The sequence below is a fragment of the Ascaphus truei genome, chromosome 5, assembly GCF_040206685.1.
Source record: "Ascaphus truei isolate aAscTru1 chromosome 5, aAscTru1.hap1, whole genome shotgun sequence".
Taxonomy (NCBI): Eukaryota; Metazoa; Chordata; class Amphibia; order Anura; family Ascaphidae; genus Ascaphus; species Ascaphus truei.
Genome location: NC_134487.1, coordinates 265,179,075 through 265,192,214, shown reverse-complemented (window position 1 = coordinate 265,192,214; position 13,140 = coordinate 265,179,075).

Sequence of the window (13,140 nt, the reverse complement as noted above, 5' to 3'; positions counted from 1 at the left end):
CTCTCAGCTTGGGCAGGTGCTGATATAGTGTGCAGCCAGTTCTGCTGTGGTTTCATCTTCTCCCAGGAGGATCGCTATTTTTTGGTTCTCTCTCTATGTCTCTCTCTCTCTCTCTCTCTATGTATGTCTCTCTCTCTATATTTCTCTCTCTCTCTCTCTCTCTCTCTGTCTCTCTCTCTCTATCTGTATGTCTCTCTCTCTCTCTGTATGTCTCTCTCTCTATATTTGTCTCTCTCTCTCTCTGTCTCTCTCTGTCTCTCTCTCTATGTCTCTCTCTCTATGTCTGTACTGTGTCTATATTTTCTATTTATTTTCCTTTTATGTCCTATGCACATATATTCCTCCTTAAATTAAATACAGGAGTGTGACACAAACACTCTATTGCACTCGTCCCTGCAACTTTCCATGCAGGTGCCTCAACCTTCACCCCCTCTGTGCTTTTAAAAAAGTGGCTTCCTGAGTTAACTCGTCAAACTCACACTCAGAAACCCATGCAAACACAATCCCCTCATTTGACTGTTTTGCGGCGCTAACCTGAGCCACGCTCTCAACTTCAGCCCACATGGCCCTAGGTGCTTATCTACTCGCATAACTCTCCAAAAAGCTATGCAGCACCCCTAGCATGTCTGCACTTGGATCACCTGCAATCTCGCCCATGCCTGCCGTATGTGATTGCGTTATCTGCGCACTTGGGCCTGGAGCATCCCAAATTGAATCCCCAGCCATTGTGGGCTGCCTAACCACTGCTCCTGATGCATGCCACTCCTCAGATGCCGAAGCTTCACCACTGCTATTCCTGCTAGGAAGGTAAGATACAAGGGGTCTATGTAGGACTGACAGGGAATGGGGGTTCACAACAGGCCCAGTGAGTGAAGAGTAAAATGCCACAGGGGAAGAATGATGTGCAGGGGAAGAAAAGGGGAGAATAGAGCAGAACACCCTATGAGTATCCCTTAATTGTAGTAGACACTACCCAATTCCCCTGCAGAGGCCCCACCACCCAGCTTCCTCCTGTAATGCCTGTATGCCCGCAGACCTGGCCAGTCCCCAGTACTGAGGTGGGTAAGGGTATAACACGCACCCACAGCAGTGAGGGCGTACCCGGAGTGTGGTAAGTAGCGTTGCCGGGCCTGGTGATAAAAGGGTTTACGATATACTTGCAGAGTCCGGGGTGCCAGAGGTTGACGGATAAATGTCCAAGAGCCAAGGGTCAGGGGCAGGACAAAGCAGCATAGTGAGATCCAAAGCAGTGTCCAGGGGTAGAGAGGTACACGTAGTAAAGCCGAGCCGAGATCAATCCAGGGAAATCCAAATAGAGGCAGGGCTAGGAACAAGGAGCTGAAACAGAGAGCTAAGCATAAGTCACTGCACACAGAAGCCACAGAGAAGCTATGCTGAGCGACGATGGAGAGGGAAGACTGGGCTAATAAAGGGCGGAGAACCAATGGTAGCAAGGGGTGGAGCGCAGGCTTGGCTGGGTGGCTGCAGTGATAGGTCCAGGTAAGCAGGAAGTGAGACGGGGGGTGATACCTGGTAATAGCGTGCAGCCGATGAGGGGAGGAGCCAGCAGCACGGGAGGGCAGGTAAGAGGATCGGGTGCGCGCACCTTCTGTAAAGCTGCCGTGCGCGCGCCCCGATCGCGTGCACGCAGATGCGGCGTGCGCCGTGGAGGAACGGCCTGGCGTGGATGTGGTAAGGTGTTGAGGGAGCGGGGCAATGGGGCAGGGAGCCGCCGTGGGACCGGAGGTGATGGGGGACCCGCTGAGAGGCGCGTGTCCCCCGATCCGTTACACCTCCCAACAATGTGCTGGGGAACATGACTGGATTGACTTCCCTCTGGTGCGCTGATCTGTCTTTTAGGCTGTGCGCTGCACTCGAAGTTGCAGAGTAGTTGTCACTTTTCTAAACTGCAGACCGCTATTGTTCCTAGGCTCAGAGGTGACGTCACACGCAGCAGAGAGGAAGCGTCATTACGTTCCTCCGGGCAGCTATGTTTACACCTCCCTGTGGTGTTTGCAGCGCGAGGTGAAGGTTTTTTTTTATATTTGAACCGGAAGAACTTTACAACCGGACAATCTGGCGATCTGATACCTTGCCATTGTGTTGGTACACTAGCTCCTTTCTACCCCTCCTTCAAGCTCCCCCCAGAGATGGTTGGATTTACTGTGATCCTTTTTTATGTAAGTTTTACTTTGTGCTTATTATAAATATTAATTATTTTTAAATGTATACTAGTAGTGTGTTTCTTTTCTCTTTTTGCGCCCTGCTATATGTGTATATATATTCGGTTGTTTGCCCGGCTGATCACGGGAGAGTGAGGAGCTGCAGAGAGATTTTTTCATACTTTGGGACATTACAAGAGTTTTTTGGGACTGCGCACACTAAATATACTTTTTTTCAAATGCTCCACAGGCCTGGAAAGGTGGTGTACCTCTTGTTGCGCTATCTGACCCTCTGCATGCACCATGAAATGCAAAGGTGGCACCACCACCCCCGTGTTGACCAGCCCCTGCTTCTATGTAGTAAGACCAGGTAACCTGCTGCAACCTTGTTTGATTTTTCCTGACCGATAATTACTCCTACAGCCACTGGACTCCCCTCACTGAGCCTTATTGAGCAAGAGGCTCATTTCATGGTTTACCGCATTAAGGCTTGCACCCGGGATCACTGCCAAGTAGCAATGCTCCACTGCTCACTCCAGCTTGAATGAGGCGAGTGACACTTTCTCATCTCCTCAACCTCACCCTTTCTACATGTTCCACCCTTAACCGTTTAACCCTGTTACCCAACCCACTCCACTGGCCATTACTATTTTATACTATTAGCCTATTAATGCTCACTCCCTTTTTGTGGGTCTTATACCAATCACCAGTGTACAGCCTTTTGGGATTACCCCCAGATCACGACTGCCAATCACCGAGTAATAGACATCCCTCTGCACCGTTGATGGTACACACTCAAACCAGTAATGTCCTATTCTCACACCCTCCGATTTTTAGAGTGAGGATAGGATGTCTTTAGCCCCTTCATGGTCTCCAATTTAATAATTGGATACCAGATACTTTGATATAATAATCCATTAAGTGGGGGTTTATTTAGCCAATAATAATTACAGAATATTTGTTGCAGCGTATATGTGCAAACCACACCATCCCTTGTTATAGCATGTGTACTATTTATTTAATATTCTAATCAAAAGACTGGAAGCTATGGTAATTATATATTCCCTAATATATCACACCCCCATCTCAAAGACAGTCACAGCCAATCCTCTCGATGTTTCCTGGGCATGGCAAGTAACTCCCATGGCATGTCAGCAATATTTCTTGCAGTTCCAGTTACGGAACAAATCCCTGTAGATGTCACTGTTGACCATGAAATTGTAACCCTCCATAGATCTCCATCAGTCTTCTGTTCTATGAACAGACCAAGTCAGATAACTAGAGGTGACACTTGTTTTATAATCTCTGGACTATGAATTGAGATATTTGTGATTTTATTTGAAAGAGGCTATGGGCAGGATACATCAAGCTGCGGTAACCTAACAATGTGGTATTAGCGCCAAACAAAGTGCATTATTTTTTATCATGCAATACATCGTTGCACCGCCAAAAATATAGCACTTTTTATTGGATCTGTTATAAGTATCAAATCCGAGAAATAAACGGCATAATACTGCATTTGTAGGTAAAAACTGTCATACATTAAGTTCCGATATTTATTGTAACTGGATGAACGGAAAAAATACAGCAAATATTTTATCACCTATTCTAGGCTGGTGTTAGCCTGGTCTTTCCTATGTATATAATGGCCAATATACTGGTATATATATATATATATATATAACATACAAACCAGCCCAAAGACCAGTAAGGAGACAGCAACCAACGAGGTATAATCCAAAGAAGTCTGTATTGAAATAAACAGGTACACGAAAGCCAACGTTTCGGTCTCTCAGGGAGACCTTCCTCAGGGCCGTGCAAACACCACATTAACAGTGACCCTACTTATATACCCACACCCCTAGTGCAACCAATTAAACATAACCAATCACCAGCAACCTGTCATGATTTACCTGTTATGCAGCTGAGCACCGTTGAGAAACAACCAATGCCTGGACCAGAAGGAGTCATGCGGATCCACAAGCAGGAAAAAGCAATGTGGTAATCAAAGGCAGCCAACTCAGGCATCTGAGTCTGTAGATTCACGAGCAGGGAAACCCCACCCGTGATCCAGGCTGCCTGCTCTGATGTCTATAGCCTGCGACCGGTGTCGGGAGCTACAGCGCGTCACCTGACTAGCCTGCGCGTCATAGGGCAAAGTGTGAGCCGGGGAGCCAATGGGAAACATCCATGCGCACTGGAAAGGTACGCAGTACCCTAATGGAGGAACCCTGGCAACCAAGGACGCCAGCACACAGTCCGCGCAGGCGCAGTAGTAAACACTGATAGAAAGGGCAGCGCTGCACCCACAGCACTAATGCAAGGCAGACACACGAGCAAAAAAGGGCTGTGGCTGAAAGTAAAGCCATAAAAGGCAGTGGTCAAGGTCCCAGGAGTACCAGCTGCACCCCACAATATAAAACATGACAATAAAAAGACAATCAAAAACAAGGGAGTGACAGTGTGCAAGGGAAGTGAAGCTATGGAGGAACAATGTCCACACGTCAAAAATATGCATGCAAACATGAAAATAAACATTCAAATATGGTCAAGGATCAAAGCAAGCAAAAATCAATGCGTAGGTAGCCATAAACAATTTACAAAAAGCAGCCCAGTTTGAGCTCTTCGTTCAGTCCCCCTGGTGCCATAGTCCGCAGTTCAAAAATGAGTCTGGCCTCCTGTTGTAGCAAGATCTTGCCTCTGTCACCACCACGCGTAGGGATAGGGACCTGCAGGATAGGCATGCATCTAAGCGTTGCTAAGGAGTGTCTATGTTCTTTAAAATGTCTCGCGACAGGGAGACATTTAAGGTCCATGTCATCGCCACCGCTCACTAGGGCTTTCCTGATGGTAGTACGGTGCATGGCCATCCGCTCCTTCAGCATCCTCACAGTTTTTCCAATATATAGAAGTCCACAAGGGCATCTGATGTAATATACCACAAATTTGGATTCACAATTAAGTGCCTGTTGGAGTTTGATGGGAATGCCACTGTGGGGATGATTGTAGCTGGGGCCCAATTGCATGAACTGGCAGTTAGTACAGCCATGACATCGATATGAGCCTGGTTTCTTGACCAACCAGGACTTGGAGGTGGCATATTTCTCTGTTGGATCCGATCCTGTCACCATGTCACCAATACTAGGGCCGCGACGGAAGCAGAACAACGGTGGTTCCTTGGCACATGTGCCTATCCTCTCATCATTTTGTAAGATCCGCCAATTCCCCCGGATGCATCGCTTGATGTCATTGGAGGCGGTGCTGAAAGTGCTGACTATGTTGAGTCTGTTAGTCTCCGTTTGTTTAGGAACTGATGTCAGTAATAAGCTCCTGTCAACCTGTTCCACCTTTTGTAAGGCGTATTGGATGTCTTTTTCACAATAGCCCCTCTCTCGAAAGCGGGCAGCCATCTGACCCAAAGCCCTTACGGACTCCGCTGGATCAGTTGTGATCCTCTTCACTCTTAAAAGCTGTGAGTAGGGGAGACCCCTTTTGAGTGGCAAGGGATGGTGACTGGATGCACACAGCAATGAGTTCTTGTCAGTGCTCTTCCGGTACAGTCTTGTAGCCAACGAGCCGCCAGACTTGTATACTATCGTATCTAAGAAAGCAATTTCTTTAGAGCTGTGACTGAGAGTGAAGCGTATGGTGGAAGGAATGTTATTCAAAGAAGCCACAAACGCCAGCAGATCTTTTTCGCTGCCACCCCACAAAATGAACACATCATCAATGTAGCGTAGATATTTGACAATGTGGTGTCCATAAGTCACATCATGGAGTATATGGGTCTGCTCGTACTGGTCCATGAACAGATTCGCATAGGATGGCGCCATATTGGACCCCATGGCCGTCCCTGTCAGCTGTAAGTAATGGTGCTTCTCGAACCTGAAGAAATTTTTATGCAGAATAACCTCAATCAGTAGCATGAGAAATTCCACAGGGGGACCCTGTTGTACACCAGATGTTTCAAATTTGGCGCGGACTGCTTCCAGGCCCTCCGTATGGGGGATGTTGGTATAAAGACTAGACACATCTAGTGTGGCAAAAATATAGTCAGATGTATCTATGGATATGTCACCGAGCTGTTTGATGAAGTCTGTGGTGTCCTTGATGTATGAACCCATGCTGGCTACCAGTGGCTGTAGGTAGAAATCCACAAATTGTGAGAGCGGGTGGCATAACGATCCACGGGCTGATATGATGGGTCTGCCCGGAGGTGCTGTACAGGACTTGTGGATTTTGGGCAGAGTGTATAGCACTGGCATAACCGGATGATCTTGTGTCAAGAATTTACTGGTCTCCTCTGTGATCCAAGTGTTATTAAGACCAAGTTGGATGATTCCATCTATTTCTCTTTTGTATGCTGTTGTTGGGTCCCCAGGCAAGCGTCTGTAGTGATGTACTACCAGGAGCTGTTGTTCAATTTCTTCTCTGTAATACTGATAGTTGAGGATCACTATCCCCCCACCTTTATCCGCAGCCCTCACAATGATGTTTTTATTGTCTCGTAATGTTTTGAGGGCAGCTCGTTCATCTCTGGAAAGGTTATTAAAACTTGTCTTGTGATTCTTAAGGATATTGCGAGAGTCCTTGGTCACCAGATTCATGAACGTAGCAATGTTCGGATTGGTGGAGTGAGGATCAAATGTGCTTCTAGGCTTAAATGGAGTTACCTCGGTGCCCCCGGGTGGATCTTTTAGTCCACTCCTGGAAAAATAGTCTTTCAACTTTAGATGTCTGTGTAATTTGTACATATCGACCTCCCATTTGAAGGCATCTTGGGTGTGGGTAGGCACAAAGGAAAGGCCTTTTTGTAAAATACTGGTCTCAGCACTTGATAGTGTGTAGTCCGATAGATTGTAGATCACCGTCTCACCGGCTGTGTCTTGGATCCCCTTGCCGTTTTTCCTGCGCGAGCGGGATAACGCCGATCTCCGGCCACCTCTCCTGTTATATCTCCTGGTGTGGAGCCGTGTGGGGGTATTCTGGCCCGACCCCCATCTCCTGATCCTAAAAAAGGTTCCATAGGGGCGCTGTCTGGGGCATCAGATTGGTCGGTATCGCTGGTGGTGTATCCCATTCGGCCAGCACCACTGCGCTTGGACCGTGACTGGTAACGGCGTTGTGGTCCACTTCTTGCGCCTTTGGTCTCTCCAAGGCCCAGTAGCCACCGGTAGACGTTCCTCTCCTTGTAGTCTGTTGTCACCTGTCGAAGCTTCTCCTTTTTAAATTTGATAAGGTTGTCCCGATATGTATCCACCGTAGTTTTAATTTTGTCAGTCCAGTCCGTGCCTGTGTCCGCCGCTAGGATCCCCGCATGTTTAATGTCTATCAGCTCTATATCCTTCTTGATTTTTGCAATCTCTTTACTTGATTGGTCAATGACCAGAATCATCAGGTCGAACGAGCATTTATTTAAAATGGCTATCCAGCGTTTACAGAACTCAACATCATTCCTGCCTATAGTGGGTTGGTTTTTCACTCTGAAGCCTCTGGGCAGCATCCTCTCCTTGTGATAGTGGGATAGGGTGACCTTCCTCAGGGCCGTGCAAACACCACATTAACAGTGACCCTACTTATATACCCACACCCCTAGTGCAACCAATTAAACATAACCAATCACCAGCAACCTGTCATAAGTAGGGTCACTGTTAATGTGGTGTTTGCACGGCCCTGAGGAAGGTCTCCCTGAGAGACCGAAACGTTGGCTTTCGTGTACCTGTTTATTTCAATACAGACTTCTTTGGATTATACCTCGTTGGTTGCTGTCTCCTTACTGGTCTTTGGGCTGGTTTGTATGTTATATGGATCCCTATGGGACTAGCAACTGCCTTTTGTTTTACATCAGAGTGCTGACTGTTTGATCTTTGTTACTTATTTTTATGAGTCGTGCACCTACGTACCTGTATATTGTCCTCCTCTACTGTGGCGCAGCGAGGAAGGGTATTTACTGACGGAAACTGCCATTTTTCTATTTTTATTTTCTATATGTGACATTGTATTTATATGCTATGGAGGAATTTGCTGATATCACAGGAATTTTCTCTTCCTTATCGGATGTGGCTGGCTTCAGCGATGCAGAAGTGGCACAGATCCGCTTCGCGGAGTCATTTGAATCAGTGGTGGGGCCTGACAAGGCAGCGGACATCTTCAATGATCTCATTAAATTAAAGAAGCGTGAGGTGGATTTTTTCTTACATGGGGTCACCCTATCCCACTATCACAAGGAGAGGATGCTGCCCAGAGGCTTCAGAGTGAAAAACCAACCCACTATAGGCAGGAATGATGTTGAGTTCTGTAAACGCTGGATAGCCATTTTAAATAAATGCTCGTTCGACCTGATGATTCTGGTCATTGACCAATCAAGTAAAGAGATTGCAAAAATCAAGAAGGATATAGAGCTGATAGACATTAAACATGCGGGGATCCTAGCGGCGGACACAGGCACGGACTGGACTGACAAAATTAAAACTACGGTGGATACATATCGGGACAACCTTATCAAATTTAAAAAGGAGAAGCTTCGACAGGTGACAACAGACTACAAGGAGAGGAACGTCTACCGGTGGCTACTGGGCCTTGGAGAGACCAAAGGCGCAAGAAGTGGACCACAACGCCGTTACCAGTCACGGTCCAAGCGCAGTGGTGCTGGCCGAATGGGATACACCACCAGCGATACCGACCAATCTGATGCCCCAGACAGCGCCCCTATGGAACCTTTTTTAGGATCAGGAGATGGGGGTCGGGCCAGAATACCCCCACACGGCTCCACACCAGGAGATATAACAGGAGAGGTGGCCGGAGATCGGCGTTATCCCGCTCGCGCAGGAAAAACGGCAAGGGGATCCAAGACACAGCCGGTGAGACGGTGATCTACAATCTATCGGACTACACACTATCAAGTGCTGAGACCAGTATTTTACAAAAAGGCCTTTCCTTTGTGCCTACCCACACCCAAGATGCCTTCAAATGGGAGGTCGATATGTACAAATTACACAGACATCTGAAGTTGAAAGACTATTTTTCCAGGAGTGGACTAAAAGATCCACCCGGGGGCACCGAGGTAACTCCATTTAAGCCTAGAAGCACATTTGATCCTCACTCCACCAATCCGAACATTGCTACGTTCATGAATCTGGTGACCAAGGACTCTCGCAATATCCTTAAGAATCACAAGACAAGTTTTAATAACCTTTCCAGAGATGAACGAGCTGCCCTCAAAACATTACGAGACAATAAAAACATCATTGTGAGGGCTGCGGATAAAGGTGGGGGGATAGTGATCCTCAACTATCAGTATTACAGAGAAGAAATTGAACAACAGCTCCTGGTAGTACATCACTACAGACGCTTGCCTGGGGACCCAACAACAGCATACAAAAGAGAAATAGATGGAATCATCCAACTTGGTCTTAATAACACTTGGATCACAGAGGAGACCAGTAAATTCTTGACACAAGATCATCCGGTTATGCCAGTGCTATACACTCTGCCCAAAATCCACAAGTCCTGTACAGCACCTCCGGGCAGACCCATCATATCAGCCCGTGGATCGTTATGCCACCCGCTCTCACAATTTGTGGATTTCTACCTACAGCCACTGGTAGCCAGCATGGGTTCATACATCAAGGACACCACAGACTTCATCAAACAGCTCGGTGACATATCCATAGATACATCTGACTATATTTTTGCCACACTAGATGTGTCTAGTCTTTATACCAACATCCCCCATACGGAGGGCCTGGAAGCAGTCCGCGCCAAATTTGAAACATCTGGTGTACAACAGGGTCCCCCTGTGGAATTTCTCATGCTACTGATTGAGGTTATTCTGCATAAAAATTTCTTCAGGTTCGAGAAGCACCATTACTTACAGCTGACAGGGACGGCCATGGGGTCCAATATGGCGCCATCCTATGCGAATCTGTTCATGGACCAGTACGAGCAGACCCATATACTCCATGATGTGACTTATGGACACCACATTGTCAAATATCTACGCTACATTGATGATGTGTTCATTTTGTGGGGTGGCAGCGAAAAAGATCTGCTGGCGTTTGTGGCTTCTTTGAATAACATTCCTTCCACCATACGCTTCACTCTCAGTCACAGCTCTAAAGAAATTGCTTTCTTAGATACGATAGTATACAAGTCTGGCGGCTCGTTGGCTACAAGACTGTACCGGAAGAGCACTGACAAGAACTCATTGCTGTGTGCATCCAGTCACCATCCCTTGCCACTCAAAAGGGGTCTCCCCTACTCACAGCTTTTAAGAGTGAAGAGGATCACAACTGATCCAGCGGAGTCCGTAAGGGCTTTGGGTCAGATGGCTGCCCGCTTTCGAGAGAGGGGCTATTGTGAAAAAGACATCCAATACGCCTTACAAAAGGTGGAACAGGTTGACAGGAGCTTATTACTGACATCAGTTCCTAAACAAACGGAGACTAACAGACTCAACATAGTCAGCACTTTCAGCACCGCCTCCAATGACATCAAGCGATGCATCCGGGGGAATTGGCGGATCTTACAAAATGATGAGAGGATAGGCACATGTGCCAAGGAACCACCGTTGTTCTGCTTCCGTCGCGGCCCTAGTATTGGTGACATGGTGACAGGATCGGATCCAACAGAGAAATATGCCACCTCCAAGTCCTGGTTGGTCAAGAAACCAGGCTCATATCGATGTCATGGCTGTACTAACTGCCAGTTCATGCAATTGGGCCCCAGCTACAATCATCCCCACAGTGGCATTCCCATCAAACTCCAACAGGCACTTAATTGTGAATCCAAATTTGTGGTATATTACATCAGATGCCCTTGTGGACTTCTATATATTGGAAAAACTGTGAGGATGCTGAAGGAGCGGATGGCCATGCACCGTACTACCATCAGGAAAGCCCTAGTGAGCGGTGGCGATGACATGGACCTTAAATGTCTCCCTGTCGCGAGACATTTTAAAGAACATAGACACTCCTTAGCAACGCTTAGATGCATGCCTATCCTGCAGGTCCCTATCCCTACGCGTGGTGGTGACAGAGGCAAGATCTTGCTACAACAGGAGGCCAGACTCATTTTTGAACTGCGGACTATGGCACCAGGGGGACTGAACGAAGAGCTCAAACTGGGCTGCTTTTTGTAAATTGTTTATGGCTACCTACGCATTGATTTTTGCTTGCTTTGATCCTTGACCATATTTGAATGTTTATTTTCATGTTTGCATGCATATTTTTGACGTGTGGACATTGTTCCTCCATAGCTTCACTTCCCTTGCACACTGTCACTCCCTTGTTTTTGATTGTCTTTTTATTGTCATGTTTTATATTGTGGGGTGCAGCTGGTACTCCTGGGACCTTGACCACTGCCTTTTATGGCTTTACTTTCAGCCACAGCCCTTTTTTGCTCGTGTGTCTGCCTTGCATTAGTGCTGTGGGTGCAGCGCTGCCCTTTCTATCAGTGTTTACTACTGCGCCTGCGCGGACTGTGTGCTGGCGTCCTTGGTTGCCAGGGTTCCTCCATTAGGGTACTGCGTACCTTTCCAGTGCGCATGGATGTTTCCCATTGGCTCCCCGGCTCACACTTTGCCCTATGACGCGCAGGCTAGTCAGGTGACGCGCTGTAGCTCCCGACACCGGTCGCAGGCTATAGACATCAGAGCAGGCAGCCTGGATCACGGGTGGGGTTTCCCTGCTCGTGAATCTACAGACTCAGATGCCTGAGTTGGCTGCCTTTGATTACCACATTGCTTTTTCCTGCTTGTGGATCCGCATGACTCCTTCTGGTCCAGGCATTGGTTGTTTCTCAACGGTGCTCAGCTGCATAACAGGTAAATCATGACAGGTTGCTGGTGATTGGTTATGTTTAATTGGTTGCACTAGGGGTGTGGGTATATAAGTAGGGTCACTGTTAATGTGGTGTTTGCACGGCCCTGAGGAAGGTCTCCCTGAGAGACCGAAACGTTGGCTTTCGTGTACCTGTTTATTTCAATACAGACTTCTTTGGATTATACCTCGTTGGTTGCTGTCTCCTTACTGGTCTTTGGGCTGGTTTGTATGTTATATGGATCCCTATGGGACTAGCAACTGCCTTTTGTTTTACATCAGAGTGCTGACTGTTTGTCATATATATATATATATATATAAAGATCAAACACACAAAAAGAATGTTGCTCACACTACATATATATATGTGGAAAAACCAGACCCAATAAGTAATATTGACTATCTTGGAATAAAAAATAAACCAACTAAGCCTAGAATAAATGGGAAACTGTAGGTGCTAGGGGATAACAATAATATTGAACACACAAAAGACTAAGACAATCCCCAAAAGCAGCACTCTAAATATACCACAAAATAACTGATAACATAATACCAAAAGACCAGGAAACTAAAGTCAAAATAGAAAATGAATAGATTTTAATAGCGAGCAAAAAGAACACTAACATTTAAAAACATATACACACTAAGGGCAGCAAAAAATACGAAAAGACTGTGACTGACTAAAATTTACAAAAATCAATAATGCTGAAAAATAAATCAAAAGCAAAAAATGTGTCTGCACAATGAGCCTGATAACTATATAAAGCGACACAAAGAAAGCTGAATATCTCAAAAAAATCCTGGTAAAGACCTAAGCTAAAAAGGTAGATAACTAAGCTAAGGGCATAAAGAAAGGTATGGCATAAATAAACCTATATACAAAAATGATGTACATAAGAAAAATAATAACTTAAACCAAGGGGGAGGCACAGGGGAGACAAAATGAAACAAAGACTCACACCCTGAACAGCAATACAAAATATCAAAATAAAAAAAAAGATGCATACAATGCATGTGGTGGCTGCACAAAAGCAAGTAAGACACATGGCTGTAGAATCACAAAAAGCCAGTGCTGTTTGCACATATGAAACAACCTAGAGTAAGGGTTCCATAGGAGATAATGACTCCATATAGCAGAGAAAATGATACTCAGCTGCCAT